This window comes from Lolium perenne, chromosome 4, assembly GCF_019359855.2.
Source record: "Lolium perenne isolate Kyuss_39 chromosome 4, Kyuss_2.0, whole genome shotgun sequence".
NCBI lineage: Eukaryota > Viridiplantae > Streptophyta > Magnoliopsida > Poales > Poaceae > Lolium > Lolium perenne.
This window is the reverse complement of record NC_067247.2, coordinates 309,324,721-309,342,845: the sequence shown is the minus strand read 5'-3', so window position 1 is coordinate 309,342,845 and position 18,125 is coordinate 309,324,721. Positions and strand designations below refer to the sequence as shown.

The following is an 18,125-nucleotide window of genomic DNA, read 5'->3' as shown; positions in this document are numbered from 1 at the left end:
CATTGCTGCTTCGATCAAGTAAGCACATGAATCTTGTGAGATTCGTCAGGGTTGTTCAAGAGGTAGGTCAGTGTCGTCCTCCCTTCATAGCTCGAATTCCAGGTGGAGATCCAGTCGAAGGAGGGGGGAGGCAAAGTGGAGCTTTTAAACTGGCCAACAGCAGGTCCATGAACTGAGCGTTTCTTCCAGATTCTAGATTAAAATGTTTCTTCCAATCTCGAAGGAGAAAGAAAACCATTCGCCACACCTGTTCCATGTACTCTTGTTAAACACAAGATTATTCCTATTAAGCCATAAACCCCACATGACAGCAGGAGAAGCAACATTAAAATGCATGAATTTCTTATTACAGAGCCATTTGGAAGCAATGGATTCAAAATTGATAACATGCACATCAAAGAATTCTTCAAACAAGTCCCAAAGGGATCTAGCAACAACACACTCAAACATAAGGTGGTGTACTGTCTCAAATTCAGTACACATCTCACGATTCATGGGTTTTGGGATACCTCTAGCTCTAAGATTATCTCTAGTCATGATTTTATTCTGAGAGAACAGCCATAGGAAGACTTGGATCCTAGGAGGGATTTTAAGCTTCCACACAACAGGTAAATAAATTGGGGTGACCCCCCTAAAATTCATAATAGCATACAGAGAGCTAGAAGAGTATACCCAGAGGAATTATATTGCCAAATGAGTTGGTCCTCATCCTGAGAAAAGGAAATAGTTCTAGCAATCTCTAACAGCTCATACCACTGATTCATCATATCATCAGTAAAAGTTCTTCTAAAATTACCTCTAATCTCATGTCCATCCCAGATTTCAAAAATGGTTTTGTTTTGTTGGTTAGAAACAAAATACAAATCCCAAAATTGAGTAGCTAAGGGAGAATTACCAAACCAAATGTCTTCCCAAAATTTTATGGATTTACCATTACCCACCTGCCATTTATACCCAAACTTTACTGCCTTAGAGGCCCACATAACTCCCTTCCAGAAGGTGGAAGGCTAGAGATCATGACAAGACAAAATGTTTGGATTTTTTGTGTTATATTTAGCATCTAAAACATTCCTCCACAGAGCCCCCTCATTCTGGATATATCTCTTAATCCAGGAACCGATCAGACAGATATTTAAATCTTGTAAGTTTGGTATTCCCAGGCCTCCAAAATCCTTTTTCATACAAATAGAAGGCCAATTGGCCAGGTGTATCTTATGATTGCCTTCTTCATCATTCCACATGAAGTTGGCCATCTGTGTATCTATTAAATGCAAAGCCCATTTAGGGAATTGAAAAAAGGAAAGTAAATAAATGGGGATACTAGCTAGACAAGCTTGGATAAGAATTCTCTTGGCAGCAGACGATAGGAGTTTTCCTCTCCACCCAGTAATTCCTTTGAGAATATTCTCAATGAGAGGTTGCAAATCTTCTCTCCTTAATCTATCATGATGTGGAGGTATACTTAGATATTTAACAGGGAATCTCCCCATGACACACTGAAAAATATCTAGAAAGGGTTGTGTTTCTACCACATCCATATTAATGGGGATAAGTTCTTTTATGAAAATTCACTCTCATTCCAGAAATTTGTTCAAAACAGGTAAGGATCCACCTCAGGTTTAGAGCAACTCTAGGATCATTTTTAAAAAACAGTAAGGTATCATCAGCATATTGGAGGCTGACAATCCCTCCAAGTAGGAAATTAGGGCAAATACCACTAATCAAATCTCCTTCAGTTCCTTTCACTAGCATCCTAGAGAAAACATCTACAATGGAGTTGAATAAGAGAGGGGCAATGGGGTCCCCTGTCTCAAACCTTTCCCAGTTAGGAAGAAATCACCCTCAATATCATTCACTTTTACTCCCACAGATCCTCCTTCAGTAATCTGTCTAATAAAACGAATGAAAGTGGGGTTGAACCCTCTAAGTTCTAGGACTTCATAAATAAAATCCAAGTTAACCTTGTCATAGGCTTTTTCATAATCAAGCTTTAAAACTAAGCCTTTGTCTTTGTTTTTATGTACTTCATGAATGACCTCATGAGCAGTTACTACACTTTCTAAAATAAACCTTCCACTAATAAAAGCAGATTGGTGATAAGAGATGAGCCTATCAATGATTTTAGCTAATCTATTAGTTAAAACTGTAGTGAAAATTTAAAGGAGCAATTTAGTAAGCTAATAGGCCTAAACTTTTTCATAGATCTAGCCTCATTTTCTTTAGGAATGAGTGTAATCATAGAGAAATTTTGCATATAAAGATCTAAATCATCTCTAAATCATCCCTAGGGCAAAGCATGACCAACACCAGAATGCCATGGGTGTTAGGTACCTTACAATGTAATCTAGATTATTGACTCTAGTGCAAGTGGGATACTGTTGGAGATATGCCCAAGAGGCAATAATAAAGTGGTTATTATATATCTTTGTGTTATGATAAATGTTTGCATACCATGCTATAATTGTATTAACCGAAACATTGATACATGTGTGTTATGTAAACAACAAGGAGTCCCTAGTAAGCCTCTTGTATAACTAGCTTGTTGATTAATAGATGATCATGGTTTCGTGATCATGAACATTGGATGTTATTAATAACAAAGTTATGTCATTGATGAATGATATAATGGACTTACACCCAAATAAGCGTAGCATAAGATCACGTCATTAAGTTCAATTTGCTATAAGCTTCCGATACATAGTTACCTAGTCCTTCGACCATGAGATCATGTAAATCACTTATACCGGAAGGGTACTTTGATTACATCAAACGCCACTGCGTAAATGGGTGGTTATAAAGATGGGATTAAGTATTCGGAAAGTGTGAGTTGAGGCATATGGATCAAGAGTGGGATTTGTCCATCCTGATGACGGATAGATATACTCTGGGCCCTCTCGGCGGAATGTCGTCTGATTAGCTTGCAAGCATGTGACTGGTTCACAAGAGATGACATGCCATGGTACGAGTAAAGAGTACTTGTCGGTGACGAGGTTGAACAAGGTATCGTGATACCGATGATCGAACCTCGTACAAGTAGAGTATCGCGTGACAAAGGGAATCGGTATCATATGTGAATGGTTCAATCAATCACTAAGTTATCGTTGAATGTGTGGGAGCCATTATGGATCTCCAGATCCCGCTATTGGTTATTGGTCAGAGAGAAGTCTCAACAATGTCTGCATAGTTCACGAACCGTAGGGTGACACGCTTAAGGTTTGATGTCGTTTTAAGTAGATATGGAATATGGAATGGAGTTTGAATTTTGTTCGAAGTCTCGGATGGGATCTAGGACATCACGAGGAGGTCCGGAATGGTCCGGAGAATAAGATTCATATATAGGAAGTCACTTTCCAAGTTTGGAAATGATCCGGCGCATTTATCGAAGGCGCTAGAATGTTCTTGAACCTTGTGGAAGAAATCACTATGGAAGGTGGAGTCCCGGTGGGACTCCACCAACCCTAACTTGCCAACCAAGTGGGAGGGTGGAAACATGTTGGACTCCACCTCCTTGGCCGTCCAAGAAAGAAGGAAAGGGGGAGTCCTAGTCCCCCTAGGTTTTGCCCTTTGAAAGGTTTGAGAGTTGGACTCTTATTCGGATTCTAGGGCTACCCCTTGGGGTTCCACCTATATAATGAGGGAGAGAGGGAGGGGGCCGGCCACCACTTGAGCCGCACCACCAAGGGCACCCAAGGCCGGCGCCCCAAGCAGCCCCTCTCCCCAAACCCTAGCCGCCCCCCTCCTCATACAACTCCCGTAGTGCTTAGGCGAAGCCCTGCCAGAGTTCTCCATCACTACCGCCACCACACCGTCGTGCTGTTGGGATTCCGAGGTGGATCTACTACTTCCGCTGCCCGCTGGAACGGGGAGGAGGACGTCGTCATCAACACCGAATGTGTGACCAAGTACGGAGGTGCTGCCCGACTGTGGCACCATCAAGATCTTCTACGCGCTTTTGAAAGCAGCAAGTGATCATCTTCTGCAACAACGAGATCTAATCTCGTAGGCTTTGGAAATCTTCGAGGGTTATTTTCATGATCTTCTCGTTGCTACCATCTTCTAGATTGCATCTTGGCTTGTTATTCTTTCTTGCGGTAGGAATTTTTTTGTTTTCTATGCTACAAAACCAATCAGTGGTATCAGAGCCGTGTCTATGCATAGATTGGTTGCACGAGTAGAACACAATTGTTTTGTGGGCGTTGATGCTTTGTTGTCTTTAGTTCGTGTAGTTTGCATCTTGCGGCATGGTGGGATGAAGCGGCTCGGGCTAACTTTACATGACCGCGTTCATGAGATTTGCTCCACGCTCGACATGCAACTTGTATTGCATAAGTGGCTTTGCGGGTGTTTGTCTCTCCCACCATAGTGAAGATTCAATCTACTCTTTCTATTGACAACACTAGTATCAACGTTGTGGTTCATGTTCGTAGGTAGATCGGATCTTACTCGAAAACCCTAAACCATGTAAAATATGCAAACCAAATTAGAGGCGTCTAACTTGTTTTTGCAGGGTTTGGTGATGTGATATGGCCATGATATGATGATGAATATGTATGAGATGATCGTTATTGTATTGTGGCAGCCGGCAGGAGCCTTATGGTTGTCTTTAAATTTCACTAGTAGGCTTTGGCGCGGCGGCACGCCGCGCCCGTGGCTTCAACTCTTTTGCGTTTCTTTTAAAATGCATTGAACATCCGTGTTTGGCCATTTTCTCTAAATGGCGCAAATATTCGTAAACATATTAAATTTTCGAAGTTTTTTTGTGTGGGAAGTTGCTCAAAAAATTACCACGAGAGGGGAAAACCGCCTCGCCCGTGGCGCCATTTTTTTGCCTTTTATTTGAAAATGCACTAAATATACGCATTTAGCCGTTTGCTCTAAACGGCGCGAATGTTCCAAAAATATCTTAAATTGTCAAACTTTTTTTTTCGAAGTTGCGTCGAAAAATTACTGGAAGAGAGGGGAAAATGGGTAGCATTTGGCCATTTGCTCAAGTATTCGGTAAACATATTAAATTGTCGAAGTTTTTTTGTGTGGGAAGTTGGGTTGGAAAATTACCGCGAGATGGGTAAAAACCGCTGCGCCCGTGGCGACATTTTTTTTTTTGAAAATGTACTAAATATCCGCATTTCGCCGTTTTCTCTAAAGGGCGCGAATGTTCCAAAAATATCTTAAATTGTCAAAAAAAAATCCAAAGTTGCGTTGAAAAATTACTGCGAGAGGGGAAAAATGGTACTGGCATTGTTCATCTGTGTGCCCTGTTCACAGCTACTGTTCGCCCTACTGTTCATAGATGACCGGTACTGTACACCGAGCATTGTTCATTCACCGGTACTGTTCATGAGCAATGTTCGTCATGGGGTAATGTTCATCATCCGTTCCTGTAGCATCTTGCTAACGTGTCGCGTTTTGATTGGCAATAAATATCACATGAACAGTGCCGCATGAGGTTGAGCTGCTCCTAGCGCTAGAAATCAGTCAGCCTTTATATAGGTATCTAATGTTGATGTATTATTTCAAAGTAGTTGTAATAGTTGCTACATGGGAGAACAACCATGAAGACGGCGCCATTGACCTTGACGCTACGCCGAAGATGATGGAGATCATGCCCGTTGATGATGGAGATCATGTCCGTGCTTTGGCGACGAAGATCAAAGGCGCAAAGACAAAAGGGCCATAACATATCACATATGAATTGCATGTGATGTTAATCCTTTTATGCATCTTGTATTGCTTAGATCGCGACGGTATCATTATAATGAAGGAGATATGCCCTAGAGGCAATAATAAAGTGATTATTATTTATATCTTTATGTTTATGATAAATGTTTATATATCATGCTATAATTGTATTAACCGAAACATTAATACATGTGTGATATGTAGACAACAAAGAAGTCCCTAGTATGCCTCTTAAACTAGCTTGTTGATTAATGGATGATTAGTTTCATAATCATGAACATTGGATGTTATTAATAACAAGGTTATATCATTATATGAATGATGTAATGGACACACCCAATTAAGCGTAGCATAAGATCTCGTCATTAAGTTATTTGCTATAAGCTTTCGATACATAGTTACTTAGTCCTTATGACCATGAGATCATGTAAATCACTTATACCGGAAAGGTACTTTGATTACATCAAACGCCACTGCGTAAATGGGTGGTTATAAAGGTGGGATTAAGTATCCGGAAAGTATGAGTTGAGGCATATGGATCAACAGTGGGATTTGTCCATCCCGATGACGGATAGATATACTCTGGGCCCTCTTGGTGGAATGTCGTCTAATGTCTTGCAAGCATATGAATGAGTTCATAAGAGACCACATGCCACGGTACGAGTAAAGAGTACTTGTCAAGAGACGAGGTTGAACAAGGTATAGAGTGATACCGGAGATCAAACCTCGGACAAGTAAAATATCGCGTGACAAAGGGAATTGGTATTGTATGTGAATGGTTCATTCGATCACTAAAGTCATCGTTGAATATGTGGGAGCCATTATGGATCTCCAGATCCCGCTATTGGTTATTGGTCGGAGTGAGTACTCAACCATGTCCGCATAGTTCACGAACCGTAGGGTGACACACTTAAAGTTGGATGTTGAAATGGTAGAACTTGAATATGGAATGGAGTTCGAATATTTGTTCGGAGTCCCGGATGAGATCCCGGACATCACGAGGAGTTCCGGAATGGTCCGGAGAATAAGATTCATATATAGGATGTCATTTTATGTGAATTAAAATGTCGCGGAAGGTTCTATGGAAGGTTCTAGAAGGTTCTAGAAAAGTCCGGAAGAAACCACCAAGGAAGGTGGAGTCCACATGGGACTCCACCTCCATGGCCGGCCAACCCTAGTGGGGGAGGAGTCCCAAGTGGACTCCCCCTTAGGGGGCCGGCCACCCCCCCATATGGGAGGTGGAACTCCCACCTTTGGTGGGAGTCCTAGCTTGGCTAGGTTTCCCCCTCTTATGGAAGGTTTTTGGTTCGGGTCTTATTCGAAGACTTGGACACCAACACTTGGGGATCCACCTATATAATGAGGGGCCAAGGGAGGGGGCCGGCCACCCCAAAGACCACAAGCTGGCCGCCCCCCTTGAAGTGGCCGGCCACCCCCTCCCAAACCCTAGCCGCCCCCCTCTCCTCCATATCTCCCGCGTAGCTTAGCGAAGCTCCGCCGGACTTCTCCACCGCCACCGACACCACGCCGTCGTGCTGTCGGATTCAAGAGGAGCTACTACTTCCGCTGCCCGCTGGAACGGGAGGTGGACATCGTCTTCATCAACAACCGAACGTGTGACCGAGTACGGAGGTGCTGCCAGTTCGTGGCGCCGGAACCGATCGTGATCAAGATCTTCTACGCGCTTTTGCAAGCGGCAAGTGAACGTCTACCGCAGCAACAAGAGCCTCATCTTGTAGGCTTTGGAATCTCTTCAAGGGTGAGACTCGATAATCCCCTCGTTGCTACCGTCTTCTAGATTGCATCTTGGCTTGGATTTCGTGTTTGCGGTAGGAAAATTTTTGTTTTCTATGCAACGTTATCCTACAGTGGTATCAGAGCCGTGTCTATGCATAGATGGTTGCACGAGTAGAACACAATGGTTTTGTGGGCGTTGATGCTCTTGTTATCTTTAGTTTGAGTACTTTGCATCTTTGTGGCATAGTGGGATGAAGCGGCCCGGACTAACTTTACATGACCGCGTTCATGAGACTTGTTCCTCGTTCGACATGCAACTTGTATTGCATAAGAGGCTTTGCTGGTGTCTGTCTCTCCTACTATAGTGAAGATTCAATTTACTCTTCTATTGACAACATTAGTATCACCGTTGTGGTTCATGTTCGTAGGTAGATTAGATCTCTCTCGAAAACCCTAAACCACGTAAAATATGCAAACCAAATTAGAGACGTCTAACTTGTTTTTGCAGGGTTTGGTGATGTGATATGGCCATAATGTGATGATGAATATGTATGAGATGATCATTATTGTATTGTGGCAACCGGCAGGAGCCTTATGGTTGTCTTTAAATTTCATGTTGAGTAGTATTTCAAAGTAGTTGTAATAGTTGCTTCATGAGGTGAACAACCATGAAGCCGGCGCCATGAACCTTGACACTACGCCGACGATGATGGAGATCATGCCCGTTGATGATGGAGATCATGTGCGTGCTTTGGAGATGAAGATCGAAGGCGCAAAGACTAAAGGGCCATATCATATCACATATGAACTGCATGTGATGTTAATCCTTTTATGCATATTATTTTGCTTAGAACGCGACGGTAGCATTATAAGATGATCCCTCACATTAATATCAAGATAATAAAGTGTTCTCCCCTCGTATGCACCGTTGTAACAGTTCGTCGTTTTGAAGCATCTCGTGATGATCGGATGTGATAGATTCAACGATTCACATACAACGGGTGTAAGCCATGTTGCACACGCGGAATACTTGGGTTTGCTTGACGAGCCTAGCATGTACAGACATGGCCTCGGGACAACGGAAACCGAAAGGTTGAACACGAGTCATATGGATGATATGATCAACATGTTGATGTTCACCATTGAAGCTACATCATCTCACGTGATGATCGGTTTTGGTGTAGTGGATTTGGATCGTGTACCCCTTAACAACTATGAGGGATGTTGTATTAAGTGGGAGTTCATTAGTAATTAGATTAAAACATGAACTGATTATCATAAACATAGTCTGAGTAGTATTTTGAATTGATTTGTAGAATTGGCATCCGTTTTCTTCTATGCGCTAGTCTTGTTATTGAGATAGAAATACTGTTAAAATCTGACAAGAAACTTTACGGATTGGTACCGTATTGTTAATGAATCAAGAAATGATTAAGTCCTATTGCAAACTTTTAGTAAACCTCACTTTGTTGATTCAGAGAGCTATGGTTTCAATTAGTACCTAAAGTTATCTTGTCTCCGTGAAACTTGAAGTTCAAATCTGTTTGAAAAATAAGGAGCTGAAAATTTAGTTTTCAGAAATAATCAAGGTACGAGATATATGTGATATCTAAGACCTTATTGCAAGATGATAGAATATAAATTTGGTGAGACTACATAAACTCATAAGTTTTATGGGAATGTACGAAGGTTGAAGACGCAAGGCGTCCCAATCCTCCAACTATTGGGGCACTAACAATATTCGCATATCCATGAAGTGATTGTCCTTAGTATGCACCGTTGCTAAGACTCGTCGTTTCGAAGCATCACGTGATGATCGGGTGTTATAGATTCTACGTGTGCTTCCAACGGGTGCAAGCCAGATTTGCACATGCGAATACCAAGGTTAAAACTTTACGAGCCTAGCATGTACAGACATGGTCTCGAAAAGTCGTCATGATATGATGGATAAAATTATGAGTGAAGTTGTTCATCATAGTACAAAGTTACTAATAGTGAAATCTGAAACACTTGTCATATGATGATCAACTTCAAAGTAAGAACCTCAAGGTTATTGGTATTTGACCAATAAACCTAGAAGTTATTGATGTTGAAGTGTTTTTCTGAATAATGAGGAAAGCTAAAAGAGAAACTGCAAAAGATATTTTGGCAAAAGGAAAAGAAAAGACTAGAAAGTCTAGCTCAGGTGTATATAAATGATATACATGTTATGGTTGTATTCCTAGTTAAGTCACACTATGAAATTCTTGGGTATTAGTACTATATTGGTTGGTATGAAGTGTCATACAAAACAACGCAATACAAGAATACAATGGCCTAAGTGACTGACAAGGAATATGATAGAAATGCACGTCTGGAACAAAATAAAGTGTTATTATGTTCGTCGTTGGCATTCTATCTAGCCCTTAGAATTTATAAATAAAGAACTTAATAATTGTTATTTTGCTCTGGTCAAATGAAAACAATGAGTTGTTCAAATTATGACATTACTCCATGTACGATGGATAAGTTATTATAAATCTTAATGGTGAAACACACATACATAAAACTGACGCTAAAGTGCCATAAGGCAAATGATTTGAATTCCACTTATTTGTGGAACCGCCATTTAGGTCATGTTAGAAAGGAACGCATGAAGGAACTCCATGCAAATGGATTTTTGGAGTCATTTGATTTTTGAATCATTTGGCGCTTGCAAATCTTTTCTAAAGAGAATGATTAAAATGCCGTTCATAGGCCAAGAGTTGAACGGGCAACTAACTTAGTGAAAAATACATGATGATGTATGTGGTTCACTAGGCATAGTTGTGTGCGGGAGATTCTTCTACTTCATGAAAACTTTCAACAATGAATTGAGTATATATGTGGATATATTCAATAAGGAAGAAGTTTGAAACATTTGAATGGATTCAAATAAATTTCAGCATGAAGTAGAAATCATCGTAATAGAAAAGTCAAATATCTATGATTGGATCATGGTGGAAATATTTGAATTACGAGTTTTAGCGAACATCTAAGAGAGTTATGAAATTGTTCTACAACTTACGTTTCTTGGAGTATCATAGTGATGATGAAGTATCCAAGAGATATATCCAAACTTTGTTGGATCAATGATGAGATAAAATTTTGATGCCATTATATTTTTGTGGATTATGCTTTAGTGACTACCGCTTTTAGAGCATCATCATGATCCGTTGAAATGACACCATAAGAGTTATGGCATGGGTATAACCCTAATAGTCCTTTCTTTAAATTTTGGTCTAAGAGTTTACAACCAAAATCGGATGAATGTCTTTATTGGATATCCCAGAGATTTAATTGGGAATTCTTTCCACGAGACAAAGACAAAAGTGTTTGTCAATGTTTCTTTTTTCCGAGAAATTGTTTCTAGTGAAATATTTGAGTGGGAGGACAATATAATTTGATAAGGTTTATGAACCTGAGCATAATGATCAGAGTAGCGCAGCATCGGAATTGGTTTCGGAAGCGGCCACAACGATCATGGCTCCCATGACTACAAAGTGTTTTAGCCATGGAGATCGAAGTACATATTGAACCTTGTAGGTATGGTTTACTTTGTGATCAAATAAAGGATTGATTGTGAACAATGATAAACCAACTACAAACAAAGAAGTTATGATGGGCCCTGACTCCGTTAAAATGGCTATATGCAATGAAATCCAAGATAGATAAATACTTTTTGAAAGTAAATGGATCTATAAAATTGATGGATTTGGATGGAATATCCTTAAAGAAGCTCGACTTGTCGAAAAATTGTTTACGACAAAGTTCAAAGAGTTGACTACGATAAAGATTAGATCTTCCGTAGCAATGCTTATAGTCTATGTGGATTATTCTAGTAATCACTACATATTTCTTTTATGAGATATGCTAGTAGGATGGCAAAATACATTACTTATCATAAGTATGTATTAAAAGGTGTATACAAGATACAACCAAGAGTTTTGCTGGTCTGTGGAATACTAGATAGGTATACGAACTTCAATTGGATGAAGTAAGTATCACGGAGTAGGAATCTTCACCAGATGAAATAGTCAAAGAGTTTTTTGATTTCATTAGAGATGATGAAGAGGCTTGCATTTGTACGAAATTAAGTGGGAGCGCTAAGACATATTTATAATACTTTATGTAGGTGACATATAGTTGGTTATAAATGATGTAATTATATACTTGATTAAAAGGATTCATTGAGAAATTAACTTCAATGAAAGGATATGGACTGAAACAAATTTAATGTCAAGATCTATGAAGATAGATTGAAACACATAAATAAGTTTAAGTCAAAGTACATAGAATAGATATTGAAATAGTTCAATATAGAAATATTAAGAAAATATTCTTGTCATGTTAAAGTTTTAACAAGACTTGAGTGTATCTGACACTCAATGAGTAAAAACACATGAGTGATTATAGATCACGAATAATATGTACAAAATCAGATATCTTGTGCTCTAAAATGTTATGAGCATATACCAGAATGATTCATAAGATGATCATGGGACGACAGTAAGAATATCCTTGAGTACTTTAGAAGAACTAAGGATATATATATATATTTTTGTATGAAGAAATGACAAACAAATCGCTGTAAGGTGTTACACCGATATTGGTTTTGTCACATATAAAATATAATTTCAATCTTAAATTAGACTAAGTGTTGTTTAAAAGGTAGCACAATGAGCTAGAAGTTGTCTATGCTAGATTTAGAAGAGTTCTAAATATTGTGACGGAATCTACAAAAGAAGGCAGAGTATGTCATTGTTTTGACAATGACAAAGGATGTTAAGTCAAGAGGTTCTTTGAGAACTTGGTGTATTTCCGATGCAGTCGTAACTTTGAAGCTATATTGTGTGTGACAATATTAGTGACATATTTCAGACCGCGGAATTAAGGTTCCACCAGAAGACCAAACATATTTAATGCCGACTCATTTGGAAATGAGTGATGCGTTGAGAAGCAAATGAATTACAAAATACATATGTTTCTGAGCGTGTCAGATCCGTTGACTAAAACCTCTCCCGTGAGCAATACATGATAAAGCACCAGAAGGCCAAGGTGTTATATCTTTACAAATGTAAACTAGATTATTGACTCTAGTGCAAGTGGGAGACTGAAGGAGATATGCCCTAGAGGCAATAATAAAGTGATTATTATTTATATCTTTATGTTTATGATAAATGTTTATATATCATGCTATAATTGTATTAACCGAAACATTAATACATGTGTGATATGTAGACAACAAAGAAGTCCCTAGTATGCCTCTTAAACTAGCTTGTTGATTAATGGATGATTAGTTTCATAATCATGAACATTGGATGTTATTAATAACAAGGTTATATCATTATATGAATGATGTAATGGACACACCCAATTAAGCGTAGCATAAGATCTCGTCATTAAGTTATTTGCTATAAGCTTTCGATACATAGTTACTTAGTCCTTATGACCATGAGATCATGTAAATCACTTATACCGGAAAGGTACTTTGATTACATCAAACGCCACTGCGTAAATGGGTGGTTATAAAGGTGGGATTAAGTATCCGGAAAGTATGAGTTGAGGCATATGGATCAACAGTGGGATTTGTCCATCCCGATGACGGATAGATATACTCTGGGCCCTCTCGGTGGAATGTCGTCTAATGTCTTGCAAGCATATGAATGAGTTCATAAGAGACCACATGCCACGGTACGAGTAAAGAGTACTTGTCAAGAGACGAGGTTGAACAAGGTATAGAGTGATACCGGAGATCAAACCTCGGACAAGTAAAATATCGCGTGACAAAGGGAATTGGTATTGTATGTGAATGGTTCATTCGATCACTAAAGTCATCGTTGAATATGTGGGAGCCATTATGGATCTCCAGATCCCGCTATTGGTTATTGGTCGGAGTGAGTACTCAACCATGTCCGCATAGTTCACGAACCGTAGGGTGACACACTTAAAGTTGGATGTTGAAATGGTAGAACTTGAATATGGAATGGAGTTCGAATATTTGTTCGGAGTCCCGGATGAGATCCCGGACATCACGAGGAGTTCCGGAATGGTCCGGAGAATAAGATTCATATATAGGATGTCATTTTATGTGGATTAAAATGTCGCGGAAGGTTCTATGGAAGGTTCTAGAAGGTTCTAGAAAAGTCCGGAAGAAACCACCAAGGAAGGTGGAGTCCACATGGGACTCCACCTCCATGGCCGGCCAACCCTAGTGGGGGAGGAGTCCCAAGTGGACTCCCCCTTAGGGGGCCGGCCACCCCCCCATATGGGAGGTGGAACTCCCACCTTTGGTGGGAGTCCTAGCTTGGCTAGGTTTCCCCCTCTTATGGAAAGTTTTTGGTTCGGGTCTTATTCGAAGACTTGGACACCAACACTTGGGGATCCACCTATATAATGAGGGGCCAAGGGAGGGGGCCGGCCACCCCAAAGACCACAAGCTGGCCGCCCCCCTTGAAGTGGCCGGCCACCCCCTCCCAAACCCTAGCCGCCCCCCTCTCCTCCATATCTCCCGCGTAGCTTAGCGAAGCTCCGCCGGACTTCTCCACCGCCACCGACACCACGCCGTCGTGCTGTCGGATTCAAGAGGAGCTACTACTTCCGCTGCCCGCTGGAACGGGAGGTGGACGTCGTCTTCATCAACAACCGAACGTGTGACCGAGTACGGATGTGCTGCCCGTTCGTGGCGCCGGAACCGATCGTGATCAAGATCTTCTACGCGCTTTTGCAAGCGGCAAGTGAACGTCTACCGCAGCAACAAGAGCCTCATCTTGTAGGCTTTGGAATCTCTTCAAGGGTGAGACTCGATAATCCCCTCATTGCTACCGTCTTCTAGATTGCATCTTGGCTTGGATTTCGTGTTTGCGGTAGGAAATTTTTTGTTTTCTATGCAACGTTATCCTACATATAAGATGATCCCTCTCACAAAATATCAAGATAATAAAGTGTTCATCCTTAGTATGCACCGTTGCTAAGACTTGTCGTTTCGAAGCATCACGTGATGATCGGGTGTGATAGATTCTACATGTGCATACAATGGGTGCAAGCCAGTTTTGCACACTCGGATACTAAGGTTGCCTTGACGAGCCTAGCATGTACATACATGGTCTCGGAACACGGGATACCGAAAGGTAGAGCATGAGTCATATGAATGATATGATGAACACTTTGAGTGTTCGCCTTTGAAGTTACATCTTGTCTCGTGATGATCGGACTTGGTGTAGTGGATTTGGTTCGTGTGATCACTAAGACAATGCGAGGGATATTGTTTTGAGTGGGAGTTCACCTAGTTAATTTAAGAATTAAAATTTGAACTCAATTTATCATAAACTTAGTCTATACTCTTTGCAAATATGTTGTAGATCATGGCGTCCCCCTGCATCAATTTTAATCAGTTCCTAGATAAAGAAAAGCTTAAAAGCAATGGTAGCAACTTCACCGACTGGTTCCGTCATGTGAGGATTTTCCTCAATGGTGGAAATCTGCAATTTGTGCTCGAAGCACCGCTAGGTCCCCCACCACCACCTGCAGTATCCGAGGATGAAAAGAATGTTTACGAGACTCGGGTGACTCAGTACTCTCAAGTTCAGTGTGCCATCCTGTGCAGCCTAGAGGCGGAGCTCCAAAAGCGTTTTGAGCACCACGATCCTTATGAGCTGGTCCATGAGCTAAAAACTATTCTTGAAACTCATGCGGCCGTGGAAAGCTATGAGGCCTCGAAACACTTTTTTGGCAGTATGATGGAAGAGGGCAGCTTCGTTAGTGAGCATGTGCTCGCTATGTCCGGGCATGCGAAGAAGCTCAGTGACTTGGGGATAGTGATTCCTAACCAGCTGGGTATTCATCGTGTCCTCCAATCACTGCCACCAAGTTACAAGAACTTCTTGATGAACTACAACATGCAGAACATGAACAAAGAGTTACCTGAACTCTTCTCCATGCTGAAATCTGCTGAGATTGAGATACAGAAAGGGTACCAAGTGTTGACGGTCAACAAGACCACCAGTTTCAAGAAACAAGGCAAACCTAAGAAGGGAAACTTCAAGAAGGGCGGCAAGAAAGTTGCCGCGCCTCCTGAGAAGCCTAAGGCTGGCCCTAAACCTGATATTGAGTGCTATTACTGCAAGGAGAAGGGGCACTGGAAGCGGAATTGCCCGAAGTACATGGCTGATCTGAAGAGCGGCCTTGTCAAGAAGAAGAAAGGTATATTTGATATACATGTTATAGATGTCTATCTTACTGGTTCTTGTAGTAGTGCCTGGGTATTTGATACTGGTTCGGTTGCTCACATTTATAACTCGAAACAGGAACTACGGAATAAACGAAGCTTAGCGAGGGATGAGGTGACGATGCGCGTTGGAAATGGATCCAAGGTCGATGTGATCGCTGTTGGCACGCTCCCTCTACATCTACCTTCGGGATTAGTTTTAAACCTCAATAATTGTTATTTGGTGCCTGCGTTGAGCATGAACATTATATATGGATCTTGTTTAATGCAGGACGGTTATTCATTTAAGTCAGAGAATAATGGTTCTTCTATTTTTTATGAATAATATCTTTTATGGTCATGCGCCTGAGATGAATGGTTTATTCTTGTTAAATCTCGATAGTAGTGATACACATGTTCATAACACTGATGCTAAGCGAATTAAATTGAATGATAATTCTACTTATATGTGGCACTATCGTCTTGGTCATATTCGAGTGAAACGCATGAAGAAACTCCATTCTGATGGACTTCTTGAGTCACTTGACTTTGAGTCACTTGATAGATGCGAAGCATGTCTAATGGGAAAAATGACTAAGACTCCATTCTCTGGTACAATGGAGCGAGCTACAGACTTATTGGAAATCATACATACCGATGTGTGCGGACCAATGAGTGTAGCATCGCGCGGTGGTTATCGTTATGTTCTAACCTTCACGGATGATCTGAGTAGATATTGGTATATCTATTTCATGAAACATAAGTCCGAAACTTTCGAGAAGTTTAAGGAATTCCAAAGTGAAGTAGAAAATCAACGTAACAAGAAGATTAAGTTTCTGCGTTCTGATCGCGGAGGCGAATATCTGAGTTATGAGTTTGGCATGCATTTAAAGATATGCGGAATACTTTCACAGTTGACACCGCCGGGAACACCACAACGCAATGGTGTGTCCGAACATCGTAATCAAACTCTCTTAGATATGGTTCGTTCTATGATGTCTCTTACTGATTTGCCATTATCGTTTTGGGGTTATGCTTTAGAGACAGCCGCATTCACTTTAAATAGGGTACCATCTAAATCCGTTGAAATGACACCGTATGAATTATGGTTTCAAAAGAAACCTAAGCTGTCGTTCCTTAAAGTTTGGGGTTGCGAAGTGATGTCTACTGTTGGCTTCTTTTCCTGTAGACAGTGTTGGGACTCCAAGAGCAGAGGTTTGTAGAACAACAGCAAGTTTTCCCTTAAGTGAATCACCCAAGGTTTATCGAACTCAGGGAGGAAGAGGTCAAAGATATCCCTCTCAAGCAACCCTGCAATCATGATACAAGAAGTCTCTTGTGTCCCCAACACACCTAATACACTTGTCAGATGTATAGGTGCACTAGTTCGGCGAAGAGATAGTGAAATACAAGTGATATGGTTGAATATGAGTGGTAATAACAATCTGAATAAAGATGGCAGCGAGTAAACATGCAGTGGAACAGTAAATAAACGGAGATTCGATGTTCGGAAACAAGGCCTAGGGATCCTACTTTCACTAGTGGACACATTCAACATTGATCACATAACTGAAACTACTCTACACTCTCTTGTTGGATAACAAACACCATTCATTGTGTAGGGCTACAAGAGCACCTCAATGCCGGAGTTAACAAGCTCCACAACATTCGGAGTTCATATTTAAGTAACCTTTAGAGTGCATGATAGACCATTGCAATTATACCGAGTACTAACATAGCATGCACACTGTCACCGTCAGGCTATGAAAGGGGGAATAGATCGCATCAATACCATCATAGTAATAGTTAACTCCATAATCTACAAGAGATTACAATCATAACCTACGCCAAGTACTACATGATGCACACGCTGTCAATGTTACATCATGGAGGAGGAATAAAATACTTTAATAACATCACTAGAGTAGCACATAGATGATATTCAACTAGATCACAAAGAGAGAGAGATGAACCACATAGCTACGGTAGAGCCCTCAGCCACGCGGGAGAACTACTCCCTCCACATCATGGGAGTCAGCAACGGCGATGAAGATGGCGGTGGTGTCGATGGAGATGCCTTCCGGGGGCACTTCCCCGTCCCGGCGGCATGCCGGAACAGAGACTTCTGTCCCCCGAATCTTGGCTTCGCGATGGCGGCGGCTCTGGAAGGTTTCTCGTACCATGGCTTATTCCCTTAGGGTTTTCGCGACGGAGTCCTTAAGTAGGCGGAAGGGCAGCCTCGGAGGGGCCCTGGTGGAGCCACACCATAGGGGGGCGCCCCCCTGGCCGCGCCGCCCTGGCGTGTGGGCCCCCTGGCTCCTCTCTGGCCCCTCTTCGGTGCTCTGGAACCTTCCGGGAAAAATAAGATACTGGGCGTTGATTTCGTCCAATTCCGAGAATATTTCCTTTGTAGGATTTCTGAAAGCAAAAACAGCAGAAAACAGGGACTGGCACTTCGACATCTTGTCAATAGGTTAGTTCCGGA

General features: G+C 41.3%; 1 pseudogene; it reads right to left on the bottom strand.

The window, feature by feature from the left end:
* LOC127347800 (lecithin-cholesterol acyltransferase-like 1) overlaps positions 1-18,125 on the bottom strand; it is a 69,395-nt pseudogene that overhangs the window by 5,919 nt on the left and 45,351 nt on the right.